At 35.5% G+C, this 17,671-nt stretch overlaps 1 long non-coding RNA gene across 1 annotated transcript; it reads right to left on the bottom strand.

Annotated features, from left to right (window-relative positions):
• Positions 1-13,669: 13,669 nt before the first annotated feature.
• Positions 13,670-14,585, bottom strand: LOC129748921 (uncharacterized). Its single transcript, XR_008737865.1, has 3 exons — positions 14,160-14,585; positions 13,860-14,095; positions 13,670-13,797 (listed from the first exon to the last, which is right to left on the bottom strand). It is a non-coding gene; the product is annotated as an uncharacterized LOC129748921 (long non-coding RNA).
• Positions 14,586-17,671: the final 3,086 nt, after the last annotated feature.

The raw sequence follows: 17,671 nt of genomic DNA, 5'->3' as shown, positions 1-17,671 counted from the left end.
AATGGAAGAGGTCACACTCGCCAGGACCATCCTTCTGCTGCAGCGGATCGCCGAGTTATTCGACATAGCCCGTGTCGCCATTGCCGCTCTTTTACAGGCGTAGTCGACGTGGACCGTAAGGCTCAGCCGGTCGTCGATCATCACCCCCAGGTACCTGATCGCACCCTTGGATTCGATTGCGCACGGTCCAGCTGCAATTGTCCCTGATTGTGCTGAAATCAGGTTGGTGATCAGCACCATCTCGGTCTTGTGGAGAGCCAGACGCAAGTTCTTCGAGCGCATCCAACTTTCCACCTTCTCAATAGCCACTGTGGCGAGTAGCTGGACCTCTTCGGTTGATGGGCCCGATGCCAGGAGAACCACGTCATCGGCGAATCCCGTAAATCTCACACCCGTGGGGAGACGCAGTCTCAGCAGTTCATCGTAGACAATGTTCCACAATACCGGGCCAAGTATCGATCCTTGTGGAACCCCTGCCGAGACTCTCACTGTTTCCAGTCTCTTGCTGGTCATATACTGTAGTTGGTGGTTACGGAAGTCATACAGATATATGCCGGAATCCTCAGATGAATGAGCGACGACGCAATCGCTGCCCAACTGACGCTGTTGAAGACGTTCTTCACGTTAAGGGTGACCACTGCGCAAAACCGGTCTCCTCTCCTCTTCTTCAGTCTGGCTTCGTCTGCCCCTTCGATGACTCGTCGAATGGCATCCTATCTACTGCGACCTTTCCGAAAACCGAACTGTTTATCGGATAGGCCGTTCGCACTTTCGGTGTAGAGCTGGATCCTGCTCTGTACCACCTTCTCTAACACCTTTCCAGCAGTATCCAGGAGGCAATATGCTGATGGGTCACCTGGCGGCTTGCCCGGCCTTCCTGCGACATTAGGGATGCCATCCAAACCTGGATCTTTGGTCAACTGAAGAGACTTAGCGATGTCGCGCAGTTCCTCCAGCGAAATCTGCTCCTCTTCACTGTTAACTTCCCCGTGCTGTCGGACACGATTCCTGTGGCGCACCTCCGCTCCGCGTCTTGTCCATGACAATCCTGTAAGCGTCGCCCCAGGGGTTGTCATTGGCGTCCTCGCAGAGTTTCCTGAATCGTGCCTTTTTGCTCGCCTTGATTGCCCTGCAGAAGGCTTTCTTCGCTCCACTCTCGCTGACAGGGACCTCGCTCTCTGCATATGTCGCCTAGCCCGTAGGCAGCTAGTACGCAGGTCCGCGATTTCCGTCGTCTACTAGTAGACGGGTTGCCGAGTGTCCTTCCGCTTGGCCCTCCTTGTTATCGCAGCGTCACATGCGCGTGCGAAGACCCTCGTCAGGTTTTCCGCTGACAGATTTTCCAAGTTCAGCTTCCAGTCGAATCGTGTTGTCTTCCAGAAGCGTGCACCTGTTGTCGTACTTCTTCAAAAGACATGAACCCACCAAACTGTCCAGAGGTTCGTCCAATCGAAACTTTCTTGGCTACGACGAATGCAAATCTGAGGAATTACATAAAACCAGCGGACAGTGTTGAAAAATTCAAGAAAGATTGGCCTAAAGTGGTAAAAATAGTCAAAATAAGCACTGTGCAGAAGCTGATGAGTAGTGTTAAGAGATAATAAGGAAATTTGCTTATCCTACGAAAACTAATGCTGAATGAATTATAAATCGATAACAAAAACACTATTTTGCAGTTTGTTTGAGAATAAAATGTTTTTTTATAAAATCATTGTCTCTTTTATTTAAGAAAGGAAGTGTATTTATCATTTTCGGAACAGTCAATACGTTCATTATTTTTTCACCATGCCGCTTTTTGTATTTTTCATAAGAACTTCCTATGAATGTTGGTAGAATTTCATAAGACTCTTATGAAAAATAAGCTTTCACTCCTATAAGCAATTCATAAAACGTATCTTATGAACATTATAACAAGAATTTGTCTGAGTGTTCCAAAAAAAAGGTGTATGAAAATATTAATATCGGCTTGAGCAGATAAATGTTTTTTTTTCGGTATTTTTGATTTACATACAATAGTTTTTTTGTAAACATTACGGGGCTTCCCTGAGAAAAAAGGAAAAAAAAACATTACGGGGCCGGAACAAATTTGTAATCCTTCTTTTGTCACTTGGAGTTGAAACATCCCGAGAGGGAGGGAAAATAATTCGAATTTTTTATAAATTGAAACAAATAGGATACATACATTGCATACGTTAATTGATTATTACGAACAATCAAAAGTAGGAAGCCTTCCGACGACACCTCTGAACCAGCACATACTGGTACATCTCATCGGAATGAGGTTGCGACAGGGTTAGAAGAAATCGAAACCGCGACCGAACGCCAACCTCCCACGATACAATGGGATCTATTGAGCAATTGCAAATCTCTCGAAAGCTAGCGCTCGTTTGTGCTGCGCCCCCACACTCATCATTCGTCGATAGTGACGGCGCAGCACCGCACCACCTCTCATTCGCCCCAACAAAGTCATACAAGCTGCCCACCTCCAATCCAGCAACCAACAACAACAAAAAAAGGCGCCAACACGTGAGAAGTGAGGCAGCAGAAATTATTCTCCACATCTGCGAGCAAGACCCCGAATTGCCCCCCAACGATGGCTGCCATCGGGATGGACCTTTTTCGAGTGCCAAGAATTGGCAATGAATTTGCCGGAACTTTCATTGGCACGCGTGAAATTGACTCCGGTCGACGTCAACGGGCGTCGAAACGTTTGCATAGGACAGGAAAAAAAACAATGGCCCATGATGGCTGGCCTACGTGTTTTCATGATTTGGTCTTGGTGTTCGATGAATCTCAAATGCATTACGCTGAACTAATTCAATTTGCTTGGCTTCAAAAGCTGATGATGGAAGCATGACGTTTTGGCTTACCTTTATGCCACCATATGGTTGAACGCATATTTCTTTTTATTCCAAGAGAGTTTGATGAGTTAGTAACGTCGAAGGTTCTTTTCATACATAATCAAGAAGTGTCACAAAGAAACAAATGATCTGTTTCATTGGAAACAGTTTAAATTAGTCGAAGACAGAGTATAATCCAAACGATTACGCAACAGGGAAAACACATTGATAACAAAGGCAAAAATCATACACGATAAACTGAAATTGAATATTCATTTACCCGCTGAAAAGTTCTGGAAGAATTTAAAAAGTTTTGGCTTAAACAATTCAAAGAAATCTCCAGTTTCTACAGCCTTTTCTGCAACAGAAGCGAATAAAAAATTTTGTTCCAATTTTCCACCCAATGCTAATAACGAAGAAATTTATATTCCCGGTAGTTCAAATGCTTCCCTGAGAATTGATACTTATTGAAAGTCACCTACAACTGAGGTGTATGTTTAGTAGAGATGTAGTAATATTCGACGCCGAATACCACCCAAAAACCGTTAAGCCGAATATTCGGCTCACCAAACAGTTGAGTTTAGTATTCGTCCGGATAGGCCGAATATCTATTGTTGAAATTTATACAATAACAGCCAGTTTGATTGCGTTTTTATTATAAAACTTTCTCGTGACAGCATGAATAAAAAGAATGTATCAACCTGCAGTTAAAACAAATATATTGCCTAGACGAGACAATTTCTTCATGTGCTTCCGGTTGCAAGAAATTACCCTGAACACCAATCGATAGTTGCATTAACTCTTCATTTCATGATTTTTTATTTTTTATCGAAAAAATTCACAATAGTGCGCAATGATGAATACATGAAGGGAAAAATAATGAAAAATATTATTTTCACATATTCCGGTTATTTAGCAAAAATATTAATTGTTGCAAATTTGCAACAACATGAAACGGTTACACCTTTTTGTTCTTCACACTATTTAGACAACTGGAAATAAATGCTTATTCCTAATTTCTTTTGCATTTATCGTAGTTTTTGCGCAGGAACTTCGCCAATCTAGATTTTTGGACACCGTGAAAGTTGAGAATTTAGCTGGGAGTAGTTATGTATGTTGGTTTATCCACCATGGATGCACGGATTCACCGCAGTTTCTGCTCACATGCATTATTGGACCGACCCCATGGCTTCGTATGAACTGTTATGGTGTGAAGTATTGTGTTAATGTAGGTATATTTTGGAAGAACGAGTCAATCAGGTTACTTAGAGGTATTCCGGCATCCGTGTATATACTTGGCCAGCTGGCAGCTGGTTAAACATTCATATAATCAGTTATAAGAGGAAACACATCTTACCTGTCGGCCACTTATGGGATTCGAACCCAAAAGTTTTCTCGCCGATACCGGGAATCGAACCCAGCCTGGAACATCGGAACCAGCCTCGCACCAGCTTATCCACTTGACCACAAAGACTCTCGAGAAATTAGCTAGGAGTAGTTATACGATAATATACCACCTACTGAGGAACTTATTCCTTACGTTTGCTTGAAGGTGTTAAATGGAAAGCTTCTTACCTATACAACTTTTCTGGTCATAACCAGAACAAATCAACACAAATCAATTCCGAAAACGTATTTAAATTGGTTCCGATAAAGATTCTTAATCTTAAATTATACTATAACTATATGCCAGTTTTAATAAATAAACTTGAGTATTGAAGAGCAAAGTCTCAATTTAGTTTTGAAGGAATGATCCAATTACAAATTACATTAAACTATTAAATATCATTTGTTGGCAAAACTAAAGGAACAATGATGATTTCTTCGGAATGAGCATTAGAATATGGAACATGATTCTAAGATTAGAATTCAGACTTGAAATCAGTTTAAGAATAAAATAGAAATAAAAATAAAACAAAATTCAATAACAAAAAGTTTCAAATTAAAATCCATTTCCAGAGCTTCCAGGAAAAGGTTGAATAGTAGATATAAATAAAGAGCATTTTTCGTCGATTCATTATAACAAACGGCTCATACTTTAGTAAAAAATAATGAGCATTGTAATTTTCAATCAAATCATTCATTCATCTCTAAGAAAAAAAGCAAAAAAAAACTTCAAACCTCGGTTATCGAATGTTGGCAGATAGTACTGAATTTTCAAGTGGAAAAATGAAAAAAAGTATACGTTGATTAGATTTTTAAACCGTTTATCTAAACTCTAAACTCTAAACTCTTTATCTAAAGCCCCGTACTTGAATTTGAATCATGATCAATATTGTAGAACTTTTGAAAATAAGTGTATGGTTATTTTGCAAGTTATGAAGGCATCTGACAATTTTTTTGATCAAAATATGTATTTGTTATACCAATGGGCCGTGGAAAAAATCAAAATAATGTGTTTTACATACGCTTAATTACAAATCCTAAATTTAAGTTAATTATTCGGACCCGTCCTAGTTTAAGATTTTAATAATATTTGTCTAGTTTTGTGAACGGTTTAGAGCAAAAATTTTATTTTTTCCCCTCGGGGGACCTCTTTATCCAGGGGGGGGGGGGGGGTCAATTTCCCTTATTTCCCCCCCCCTCTGTTAATACAGCCTTAACATGATAATAAATCATTAATAACGAAAACACTTTCACCGGGAAACGAATACACTGTTTAAACGATGCCAGTTTCGAAAACACACTATGGAACCCATATAACTAGCTAGGGTACTACCGTTGCATGATGTTGCAAATTTGCAACAATTAATGAAAACCCATTATATCAGAGAAAAAACAAAAAAAAAAATTCTTAAATTTTGTCTATTATGTGAATTACTTTAGTGGGAATACGAAAATATATTTTTTTGCATCGAAAAAAATTTTCAATATGAATTACACTAGGGCAAAAATTTGAAAAATAAGGCTTTTTCCACATTCCATATTTTTCAGATTCAAGTAGGTTTTTTTTGTACCTTTAAAAACTGAAAGTAATTTTTTTTTAATTGAACGTGATCTTGAAGTTAGAAATATTATTCCAATCGAAAAAAAAAAAATTGACTTTTTAGCTAAATGTGAAATTTAGAACAGTTTTAATTAATTGTTGCAAATTTGTAGCTTTATGAAACGAAGGGTTAAACTGAAGAATCGGAATCAATTTTTTTTCTGGAAATTTTATTTTATATTTTTGATTTTTTTTTTGTCCTAAACTGATTCTGATTGAATATCCTTTTTTAAATTATTCCAGAATCAAAGCTATGAAACTGCGATAGCTTGTAATTTTAATCTATATTAAAAGATTATTCGAAAAACGCATTCATTGCAGTACCGAAAGTTTTGATGCGACTGTCATTGCTGTATCTACTTTTTAACTGCATCGAAAATTATAAAAAGAAAGGATGCTTGTATGTACCCCACGAAAATATCAACGTCTGTCATAAACGGCAGCTTCATTTACAGCGCATCATAAGCGAACCACCTAATTTCTAAATAGCAAATCGGTTAAAAATAGCCGAATGTCTTCAACGTGTAGCTAGATGGGAGGACCATAAAATCATACCAAGCGTGCTTTATGACAGCACCGAAGGTGGGTTCCCAGGCTAATGGCAAATGATACGAAGTGCAATCATTGTACGCAAATATTTGCGTTTTGTAGAATAGCAAAACAGTCGTGTTTTTAATTTAAAAAGAAAAAAAAATATTTTTTAAAACTCTTGATTCAGAGATCATAAATAAATTAGGGTAAAATAAGATTAAACACTTATTTTTTGGAGAGATATTTTTGTGATGAATGTCCAAACAACAACAACAACAACAACAAAAGAGGTGTATTAGAAAAAAATCCAACACTCAACTTTGTAGCGCCTGCGTCTTCTTAGGACCAAACTGCTGGAATTGGTTGCTATGCGGGACCGTAGAAAGGACGAATCTATGATGCCTCGATCTATTTTCAGGAAGAATTTTAAATCGTTTATGCGGAAGAAGTGAAGTAGGCGTGTGCCAAGAAAGACGTGTTTTTCTCATCTGCCAGATTCAAACTTGGAAAATTTTGAAATTTCAGTGGAAAAAGTCAATTATTTACCGGAAAATGGTTTCCAATTGCCTCACATCAAGTTTCACTTGGATTCGCGGCTCCGGAAGATCCTAATGGATGGCCTGCAAGAAGAGCATCTGTCCGTTCGGCAGGAGGTACATGGAAAATAGGAGTCCAAGGTGATCTGAGCATCAAATTTTCGAGGATACAAAGCTAAGTTTTCAGTTCTTCTCTTGTTTATTTTATTAAATTTTTAAAATACTACTGAACAACTTTTAAATAGGGTAAATGATCTTGAGCGGAACTAGTCAAAATCTGATCTTGAGCGGAACCATTTACTTTTTCTAAGTTCTAGGCAATGATTGTTTATGAATCTCACCAAATTGTTGAAAAAACACTTTTTCAAGATCTTTTCATACAAGCATTGACATTTTTGCTAAAATTTATTAACTGAAATAATGTTATTAGAAGATTTAAAAACATACCCATTTCTGCTGCAATTTTCATCAATCTACGCTGACTTTGAAGGTCAATTTATGTCACCCTTGACCGTTGTAAACTAATTCTCAATGATTAAAATGGTAGAAAAACTCATAAAAAAGCATTATTCGGGTTTTTCTAACAAGTTTTCCATCAGAATATCAAATAATAGCGCATTTTTTAAAAGTAAAATATGATCTTGAGCGGAACCATCTTTGATCTTGAGCGGAACTACTAGCTTCCGAAAAAAACCGCTAGGTGCGCTGCCTTTTGCCTAATGTCTCACACGCAGTTTTTACCCCTGAACGTATGCAGCACATTTGTATATTTCTTATTCTATCAGCTTTAGGGAAAGAAAAAATGTAAAATTAAGTTCGAATAGAACAAAAACTAATAAGTTGGTGTCACAGCGTACCAAACTAGGCACACAAAAAGTTTAATTTTTAGAGGTGTGAAATGTGTTTTTGAATCTTTCTTTCAGAGGGACGACGAGAAGGAGGAGAAAGGCTTTCATACATATTTTTTTGGCATAATTCGAGAACTAATGAAGCCAATAAAGTTAAGTCATTTTTCAGAATAAGAATCAATCTTCATTGCTATTACAATTCGTACTTTATGAAGTAACTTTCTTTTAAAGAGATTGTTTTAGATGTTCACATTCCAATTGAAAACGATATACTATCTAATAAACAAAAATTCAAATTGTTTTTTTATACACATTCTTTTAGTTTTACAAAGTGTAGCAAAGCACACCGGGTTAGCTTTTTTTATAATACTTCACGATTCAATTGGTGGCCTGGTATTGAAAACCTATCCGATTTCCTTGTGTTTGACCTTACACTTGAGCTCGAACTGGAAATTGGTTTGAGAAATAATTGTTTTATCAATTAAGATAAATAATTAAAGTTTCAATAAATTTTTAATATCAATAAATGTTAACGTGATTCATAAGAAACTGGAATTTATTATGAACTTTATTCTTTAATAAGTTGCTTACAGGAAGGTTGCCGAAATCACAGAAAAATCTGTTATTTCACAAAATTTTGAGGAAACTTTTATCACAGCATCTGTGTCACAGAGCACGATATTTTGAAATATTTACAGATTTCACATTTTTTTTTAGTTTCGAATGGATTTCAATAATTATAATTTTTTTTTTTTTTTTTTGGTCAATACAAAATTAAGGTTTCTCACTTTAAATTGGAAAAGTATGAAAAGATTTTCAACGTAAACTGATTTTTCCCAACTAATATATAAAAATGACTCAATTTAGCATGAATTTCTAATAAAATTGAAGGAATTAAGGGAATAAGGATTTTAAAAAAATAAGAGTTTTTTCTTAAAAACATTGATTAAGAACAATGTACAGTTTTTTTGCCAAATCTGTAGTCATCTGCTTTTGTATTACTAACTTTGTCATTACCTTCAAAAGTTGTTCGGGGCAGTATGATCTTAAACACGCACATTCAAAAAATCAGTCAAATGTACTAACGAATTTAATTTTTGAGATTAAAAAAACTAAAATTTGAGTTTAGAGAATCGATTTTTCTCAAAATAAGATACAGAGCATCAAAGGTAAAATAGGACTTTTTTTAAGCAAGAAATATATTTGAACGGATATTTTGAGAACAGCTTTGAAACGCTAAGTTTTTTTTCACGTAAAAACATTAATTTTTGAACTTAAAAATTTGCAAAGATGAAATTTAATCGAAGTTTTCACAGTCAAACAAGTATTAGGAATAAGAGCTATTAAAGATGTTGACAGAAGAAAATGGTTCCGCTCAAGATCATATTTTAGTTCCGCTCAAGATCAGCGTGGTTCCGCTCAAGATCAGAATTCTTACTTCAGTAAAACAGCTCTAAAATTATTAGGATTTACTCCAAAATATTCTAAAAATCATCATTAGAAAGCAGAAACCAAGATCTATCCGCTGAACTGAAATTTTTTTTGTTCGGATATAAACCAAAGCCATACCGCTTGATCAACTGTTCCGAGTTGCGTCGAATTGAGCCAATTAGTTCCGCTCAAGATCATTTACCCTACGTTTCGATGAATTAGGTGCCTTAAAATGGCACAATGTTTGGGATTCTGGGGTCCAACCTTCAAACGATTTCTTAGGTTGTTAAAACATACTTTTATATAGCGCTTCAAAAAATGGTGGTCACAGTGGTACGATTTTTGAAAAAGGCCATTTTTCCTATCGAAATTCTCAGATCTTGAAAAGGAATCAAACATGTGTCTCATATGTTTTTAAATTTCGTTTATAGTGAAAGATTTGATTTTAAAACAATTTGGGACTGTTCTGGACTCCCAATGTATGTATAATTTTTTAAATAATGCATTTTTATAACTTTTTTGTAATTTTTTTTATCTAATCCACAAACAAGTGTACTATAGATGAAGGTTTTCAATCAACAACGAATTCAAAGATGCGCGATGTTATGAAGTGCCTTTCGACTTATGGGTTTTCTCACTTTCTTTTTCCCTTATACCTGGTCTTATGATGTTCTGACTATCTGAATTTGTAAATTGTTAACTTTTTTATTTCTGACTTGCAGATTTTTTGTTTTTTTTGTTGAAAAACTTTGCCCTTTCAAAAATTTGTTGAAGCTGTCCTTAAAAATTTTAAATCTTTGAAAGTTGGTCATTGCATCGTAGAATGAAGTGATATTTTTTGTGGTTTGGCCGAAGTGATTTTGTAACCAGATTTCCGCAAAATCCAGGGTTTACAAAATTAAAATAATATATATATACGTAAAAATAATCCAGGTAGATGTGACCACATTTGTGAGCTTATTTTTCTTTTTAAAATATTTACTTATGTACATAATCTAATTTATTGAAAAGTTGGTTAGTTTCAGTCAAAAGAAATATTTGAAAATCATTTAAAAACAATTGTTAAATAAATACTGAACTTTATGCTTTCTCAAAAACGTATCTTTTGCCAAAAACGAATGAAATGGGATGAAATTTGGTTTTTAATTCGAAATTATTATTAGAGGAGATTCAGATGGATCAATACATTTTTTTAGTTAAGGTAACATTAGAAAGTCACGGAAGTCTAATATAAAAAGTCAAAATGGGTATTAATTTTCAACGTAAAATTTGTGCATCACGACTTGCAATTCTCATATGAAATTTCATTTTCAGTATTTATTCATTAAAAACGTTAACAATATCAGTTAACTTCAAATATTATGCATTTTTTGTTTTTAATTTTAATCGTGAGAAAAAAAAATATCACTTTTACAAGAAAACCAAGTAGCTTAAGGACTTAGGAGCGCAGGTTTTAATGAAGTGGTTCATCACTTAGGTGATTTCCTAGCCACATTACCCTTACCCCCTAAAAACTCAGCGTGAGATTTGTGGAGGGATGGCGTACAGCCGGTCTCCGCAAAACAAATCATCACATGTGCTGCACTTCCCTTCCTCTTATCGACTACACGGACTTGGCCGGCGTCGTTATTGGTTCATATTAAAGTCTGAAATTCTCAAAACTGTACAGTGAGATTGTGTTGCTTGATCCCAGCAATCTTTCACTTGGTTCTATGAGCAATGTTGATTATTTCGAACCAATCACGGAGTGCAACCATTATGCCATTGGCTAAAAGGAGCCGAAGGTGGACCGTAGTTGATAACAAGCTCAAGCTCAAGCTCAAGAATTTTAAATCGTTTATGCGGTGCCGATTCTCTAGTAGATCCAAGTCCAATAGATGATATAAGCTCTCATACTCTGGAATTTGCTCTCTCCAACCAAGATTCCTTACCGCAAATTTCACAAACCGTTTCTGGACAGCTACTAATCGGTTTATATGTACTTGGAAGCAAAATCAAACTTCGATCTTGTTAAATAAACAAGATACGGTGGTCAAATCGTGCACGAAATATTTGGACATAAGTGGACACCTGGCAGGTTTCCAGCCAGATAATTTTCGTTGATAAACAAGGAACACCAGATTGAAAAATTTGATGCTGAAAATCATTCAGTGTTACTTAACGATTGACAATAAAGGGATAAATGCAAAAATGACAACGATCCGAAAGCCTCAAGCCAATCTTTGAAGTGGAACTGTCAACCGGAAGCTGCGTGGTAAGATTTTGAAGAGGAACTCCAATCTGTCAGACCGTGATTTGGCCAAAAAATTCGGTGCTGCCCAAAGTACCGAGTGGAGAACTCTATTCCGGGAAGGAATCAAGTCGTATCGAGCTAGCAAACAACCAAATCGAACCATGAAACAGAATAGTGTGGCTAATATATTACCAAATGTACTACCATCACGTTCACTCGACAACGAAGCTCCATCACTTTCGAGTACAAAATGTCATCGATTAACTTGAATCGCACATTGGTCGTCAAAGACCTCGGTACCACTTTAGATAACAAGCTCAACTTCTCCCAGCATATTTTCACGACAGTAGTCAAAAGTTTCGCGGTTCTTGGCTTCATACGACTGAACACGCAGTTTTTAAGCGACTTCCACAGTCTTAAATCATTGTATTCTGCTCTTGTGCGTAGCATTCTCGCATTTGGAGTGCAAATTTGAGCACCATATCAGGCGTTGCAATCGAAAAAAATATAAAGAATACAACGATGCTTCGTCAGATACGCTCTATGCCAGCTAGCTTGGAACGACGCCCTTGAACTTCCACCTTACAAACAACGTTGCTTGCTACTGAATCTACGGACGCTGGCATCAAGTGGCGTATTCTTGCGACTTTCTTCCATTTAGAATATTTCTAGTCTGGACTACATATTCTATATGTCAGATAAAAATTTTAAAGTTGTTTTGATAACTTTTGCAGCAGTTTTCTGTGAATTCTTGAGATGTTTCATACGACATAAAGAAAGCTCACGCGAGATTTGAAAATTTGATTCCTTATCAAATCATGGATTTGATAATATGTAGAAACACTATCATGCAGTGTAATTCATTTGAAGTTCATTTTCTAAGATTTTTCACATATGTTATTTCACGCAACGCAAATCCTCAACGGCCTTTCTCCTAAACTCCACTCAGATATTTTCTTCTCCAAAAGGTTTATTGGACCGCTTCGACATCCACTTTGACAATAACACAGAATATGTTGTATCTTCCTGAATAAGGCACCTCCTTCAAACATTACTTACAAGATCTCTCTAATCCAGATTGTTCTAAATTTCTATTTCCAAAAATAAATATTCATAAGCATTAACATTGGCCCTTACACTGAATTCCAGGAGTCGCTTTAGGTGGGGAATGTCACTTTGGATTAACTTTGCACACAAAATTTCCGGGGCCGAAATTACGCAAAATTTTGCTCAAATTTGACCTGCTAAAATTTCAGCAAACAAGGCAAAAATAAACCACCAGAATGTTTCACTAAAATATTTGCAAAAACCGGTGAAAAATACCGTGCAGAATTTGAACCTACAAAATTTACTACTATTTCTCTGAAACACAGGGAGGGTATCATATTTCCAATAATATACACAAATCGTTTCACCTTCACTAATTTATTTTTGTTTTTTTTTTCTAAATTTACCCATCACTTTACAACACTTTGTCACTTCAATTTATAGAACTTTTTACGGTGGGTGGGCCAGGTTGCTCCGGATGTGAAATGCTACCGTCAATTTCCGGATGTTTCCACCACTGGCCTTTTGGCCGCGAAAGTTCCGTTCTGCCAGGAATTGAGAACCGCCCACCCAGCAAACATTTATGAAGGTATAACGCAGGAACAACAGAATTATTCAAACAAATATAACAGATGAAAAGATTGTATTAAACTTACTAAAATAGCATATAGCTACAAAAGTGGAGGCGATATATCTACAATGACAAGATTCCAACGATTCGATTTTCCAAAAAAAAAGCAAAATAAACGAAATAACAAATGTCCTCGACCGAGATTTAAACTCCAGTCCTCCGAATTCGCAGTCCGGTATCTTACCACGATGCCAACTCATCAGTTGATTTGGTACACGCTGTAGCTCTATAGGTGAGATTTTCTTTTACGAACCGGTCAAAGGAAGAAACCGCACTGACCGAAATCGAGCTATAAGCTTTATTGGAAATTCTAGTGTTTTTGCACTAAAGGAAAATCCAATACTTTTTACTATTTGACGGTCGAAATCGGGGTGATTCATTTTATAGGAATTTTCAATGAATTTCAAAGTGCGCCAGGATGATTTGATTTATAATTTAAAAAAGTAAAATTAATAGTTCATAGATTCCATAAAATATGCCGTTGTTCAATTTATTCTGAAATTAATTTGTTTTTATTCACTGCAGCGTAAATGAGAAACATTATGGAGCTTGATTAAACATATTTATTGTTATAACTTACCGAAACTTTCCGTTCCAATCAATTGGCCATGTACATTTGGTGAACATTCCGGACTCGGTTCTATTGTTCTCAGCAGTACTGTTCCAGTTTAAGGATTCCACACGTCATTCCAAGCTCCGTTAATATGTTGTCACCTGCAATCAATATTTATTGAAAATTACTATTCGTTGAGGAACCTTAATTTATTTAAACTTACCGATTAAAAACTTCTCATAATCGCGAAGATCTGTTCAACTAGAATCGGTGGCAGGTCCGGAAGTACTTCTGGTTCCTAAAGAGTCTCGCGGGCCGGAAATGGAATGAAGGAACAGCGAGCGGTATTCATCAGATTTTTCAAATTGTAGCTTAATAATTATTATTATTCTCAAGTTAATGTGTGTTAAATATGATGAACCTCCAGTGAGCTTTTTCCGGATCATAATCATGCATTAGCTGGAAAAAATAAATTCATTGAAAAAACAAATTATAATTTAATTTAGAAGCTATGTTTACTTACGACGAGTTTTAACATTCTTGAGGAAATTTTTTATCACTAGCTGTTTGATTATTCGCTGCATAAGGATTTTCCGATTCCGCACCACCCTGATGAACAAACTGGGGTCATAAATACACCAGACGTCCTGTTTAAATTCATTTTACGTTTGCCGGCTGCTGGTTTACTTACTCTGAGTCTGAACAGGTATCGAAAACTCAACGAACAAATCTACTGGATTTCCCAATACATTTCAAAAACTGTTGAAAGTTCTTAAGATTTATTGGATTTTCTAGTATCTTTCACCGGATACTGCCCGATATCGACGAACTGGTAGAAAGTATTAGATTTTGATATAATTTTCAATGAATTTACCGATAGTTTCTATTAGACATAGTATTGGTAATTTTTATTAAAATGATCTTATACATTTTATAGCCCGATTTGGTTCAGTGCGGAGAGAGTGTCAATTTAAGGACCGCCCATTTATCGTAAATCAGTTCACTCAAATCGTAAATGTCGAATTGGCATATTCTCAACTTTTTGGAGACATATTTACGAATTGATTAAACTGCTATCCGATTCAATTTTTTTTTGGGCAAAGCTTGTCGTAAATGAATGATAAAAAATCACTCAATACCAACGTGATTACGATAGTTATTGAAAATTTCTTAATATTCGATTTGGATTATCATTTCTATTACGATTTCATGTTAGCTGGGCAGACATTTTGTGGCATATTGATGCTTTTCCTTACTGGCAGCGGCAACCTGGTTGAAAAACAAAATCATTTTCAAATTAAAACCGTGAAATCTGTCTGTTTCTAGATTTATTCTTACCTGCATGCCTTAATTATCGATTCGGTCACCATTCCATTGTCCACTTGATCAAACACTACGCTGGAATTGATTTTTATTAAGAACGCTCATTGTTTTTCTTAGCGGCTGCCGCAAAAAAAATAAAGCTGATATTAAACTTAGTTTTTACTAAAATCAAGCCAAATACGCTTTTTGCTATCGTGTTAGTAAAACGAACTCAATTGCTCATGGAAGTATTTTTGCTTTGTTGAAGCTCAGAAATTTTGTGTGTGGAATTGAACTTCTGTCACTTCATTTACATCGACCATCGGAATAGGGTGTTTAGAGCTAGGAGACGGTAAGGTGACTCGACTATCGTCAACTCACGCGCGGCGCAGAATAAGGGCCATTATTGGTCCCCTTGGCTGAAAAAATTAAGTGATGTGTTGGAAATAACATACTGATCTGAACAAATCTCTGAAATAAGACTGATAGGCTCTCGATAGCGGAATCTTCAGAACTTTCCAGTCAACTGGTGGCTCTTTCATTACCAGCCCGATTACCTCATTCGCCGAAATAGAAAATAAGGTCGTCTGGATTAAAAAACTTCAAAAATAACAACAGGAACCAAGAAGTTTTCATTTGTTGCTACCTGAAAACTTGTTTGGTTTATTATTGAATTGAAACGATGTTGAAAAACGGAAAACTACTCTTTAATTCGATTGCAGTGGCGACATTGCATAGCTCCTTAAGAGCTTTGCAAAAAAATAAAAACCGAGTGTCCCGTCTGTTTGTCTGTGCGTTACCAGCAGCCTATATTACTGCCAGAAAGAACACTAAGGTTTTTATCGAGAATTTATTTTGCTGAGTTATTCCCACATGGCTGCTAATTACCAGATTTTTTACCATAAGAACAAATTAATACGTTATTTGAGAGAAAAAAATCAAGTCCTGCATATGAACGATGAATTTGATACCGCGTAAAAATAATTTGTGCATTTTTACTTCTGAGAGAAACGTTTTAGAAGTTTTCTTATTGTTTATGTATCTAAATTTTGCAAAATATGGGAATTTCAAAGACATTTTTAGGAATTAATTTATTCTGAGACATTTCTTAAACCATACGTCCAATCGTTTTGCAGTCTTCAACTAAATTCTTAAAAAAGTTAACATTTTTAATATCAATTTTTTTTAGCAGTGTCAGAAATGTTACCCTTTTAATTTCTTAAAACTGTAGAATTTAATTTTTCAAAGCGATGTATCTCTGAATCTAAAATATCTAGACCAAATCTGAATGTTTGATTGGATGGAGGATAATAAAAGGTATCAAAATCCGTTTTTGTTTTTCATTTAGATTTATTGTTCATCAGTTATCAATGATCGATTTTACCCTAAATTGATCAATTTTAAAAGTTCCAAATGCCATATCACTAAAGTAAGAGATAATAAACAAAATCGAACAAAAGATTCGAATTCCAAACGCCAAAATCATCCAAAAACAATTATTGAAAGATAGGCATAAAAAAATGCTGTTCTCTAGCAAAACCATTTAAAGGAACTTAAAGTTATTTACATTGCATTGATTGAACGTGGTCCAAGAACGTTTACCTAGCTGAATTTGAATCTTATTGTAACTTTAAAGTTATGCAGTGTCGTCTTATACAAACTATGAAAATTCTACTTATATTGAGAGAAAAGACGTTTTTAAAAGATTTTCCTTGTTGTACCAATCAATGAATTGAAATTGAAGCTAAAGTTTGATTTTTTTGTTTGCTGTGTTTGTCAGTGAACTTTGTAAAAGTTTTTTAAGAAAAAAAGCGGGACATTTTGAGGAAAAGCATGGACGGCGAGACATTCAGCAAAAAAGCGGGACACTTTTGCGGGACGGATGGCAACCCTACTTGAGATGTATGTTGTGTTAGATTTAATGAAGTTGCTAGTGAATTTGATTTTAATAATTCGAAATCTGTTTTCAAATATAGAATAGGATTGTTCAATCTTTGTAAATAGTTGGAAGCATCTTCAAAGATTGTAAAATAAATAAACAATAATTAAAAAATACGTGCTCAGAAGCCTAACCAGGTGCTGATCAAGTTTGACGGGCGCCTTCTAACGGAACCTATGTCAAATTTAAGTTGATTTTTGGGAATGAAACGACTTTGTCAGTCAATTGAGGGAATAAATACTAGTAAATGTTGTTAGTGTCTAATAGACAATAGTTAAAATTTTTCATTTTTATTCCCACAATTGACAGAAGAAGCCGTTTTAATCTCAAAATTTAAAAAATACAGTCGAAAAACAATATCTTAATTAAAGTTGATGAACTTATTTATTGGACGCTATCTCAAAAATCACTTGACAGAACGTCACAAAAATTTGCACATGTAAACATTACTTAGCAGCTTCACTGAACATTTCATCAATTTTTATCCATGAATTTAAAAATTATTGCCAAAACATCGTGATGCATTTTTTTTCGAACATACTCCTTTGTCTCATGTCTTCGAAGATTCATATTGGCTGAACAAAAAGATGATAAAAAGTATTTTAAGCGTATTTTACGCGATTGGTAAAAGTGAAAGTAGTAAAAAATAATGCTTTTTTCTGGAGTATCATCGCTTCAAGAAATAATCCAAATTTAAGCAGATGAAACATTAGGAAACCGTTTTAATGTCTTTTATCGGATGCTATAAGTAACCAAGAAGTGCACTCATCTACAAGCAGTCACTTTAAATTAGG

This window comes from Uranotaenia lowii, chromosome 2, assembly GCF_029784155.1.
Source record: "Uranotaenia lowii strain MFRU-FL chromosome 2, ASM2978415v1, whole genome shotgun sequence".
Lineage (NCBI taxonomy): Eukaryota > Metazoa > Arthropoda > Insecta > Diptera > Culicidae > Uranotaenia > Uranotaenia lowii.
The sequence above is the reverse complement of the archived record's forward strand: the minus strand, read 5'-3'. Positions and strand labels throughout refer to the sequence as shown.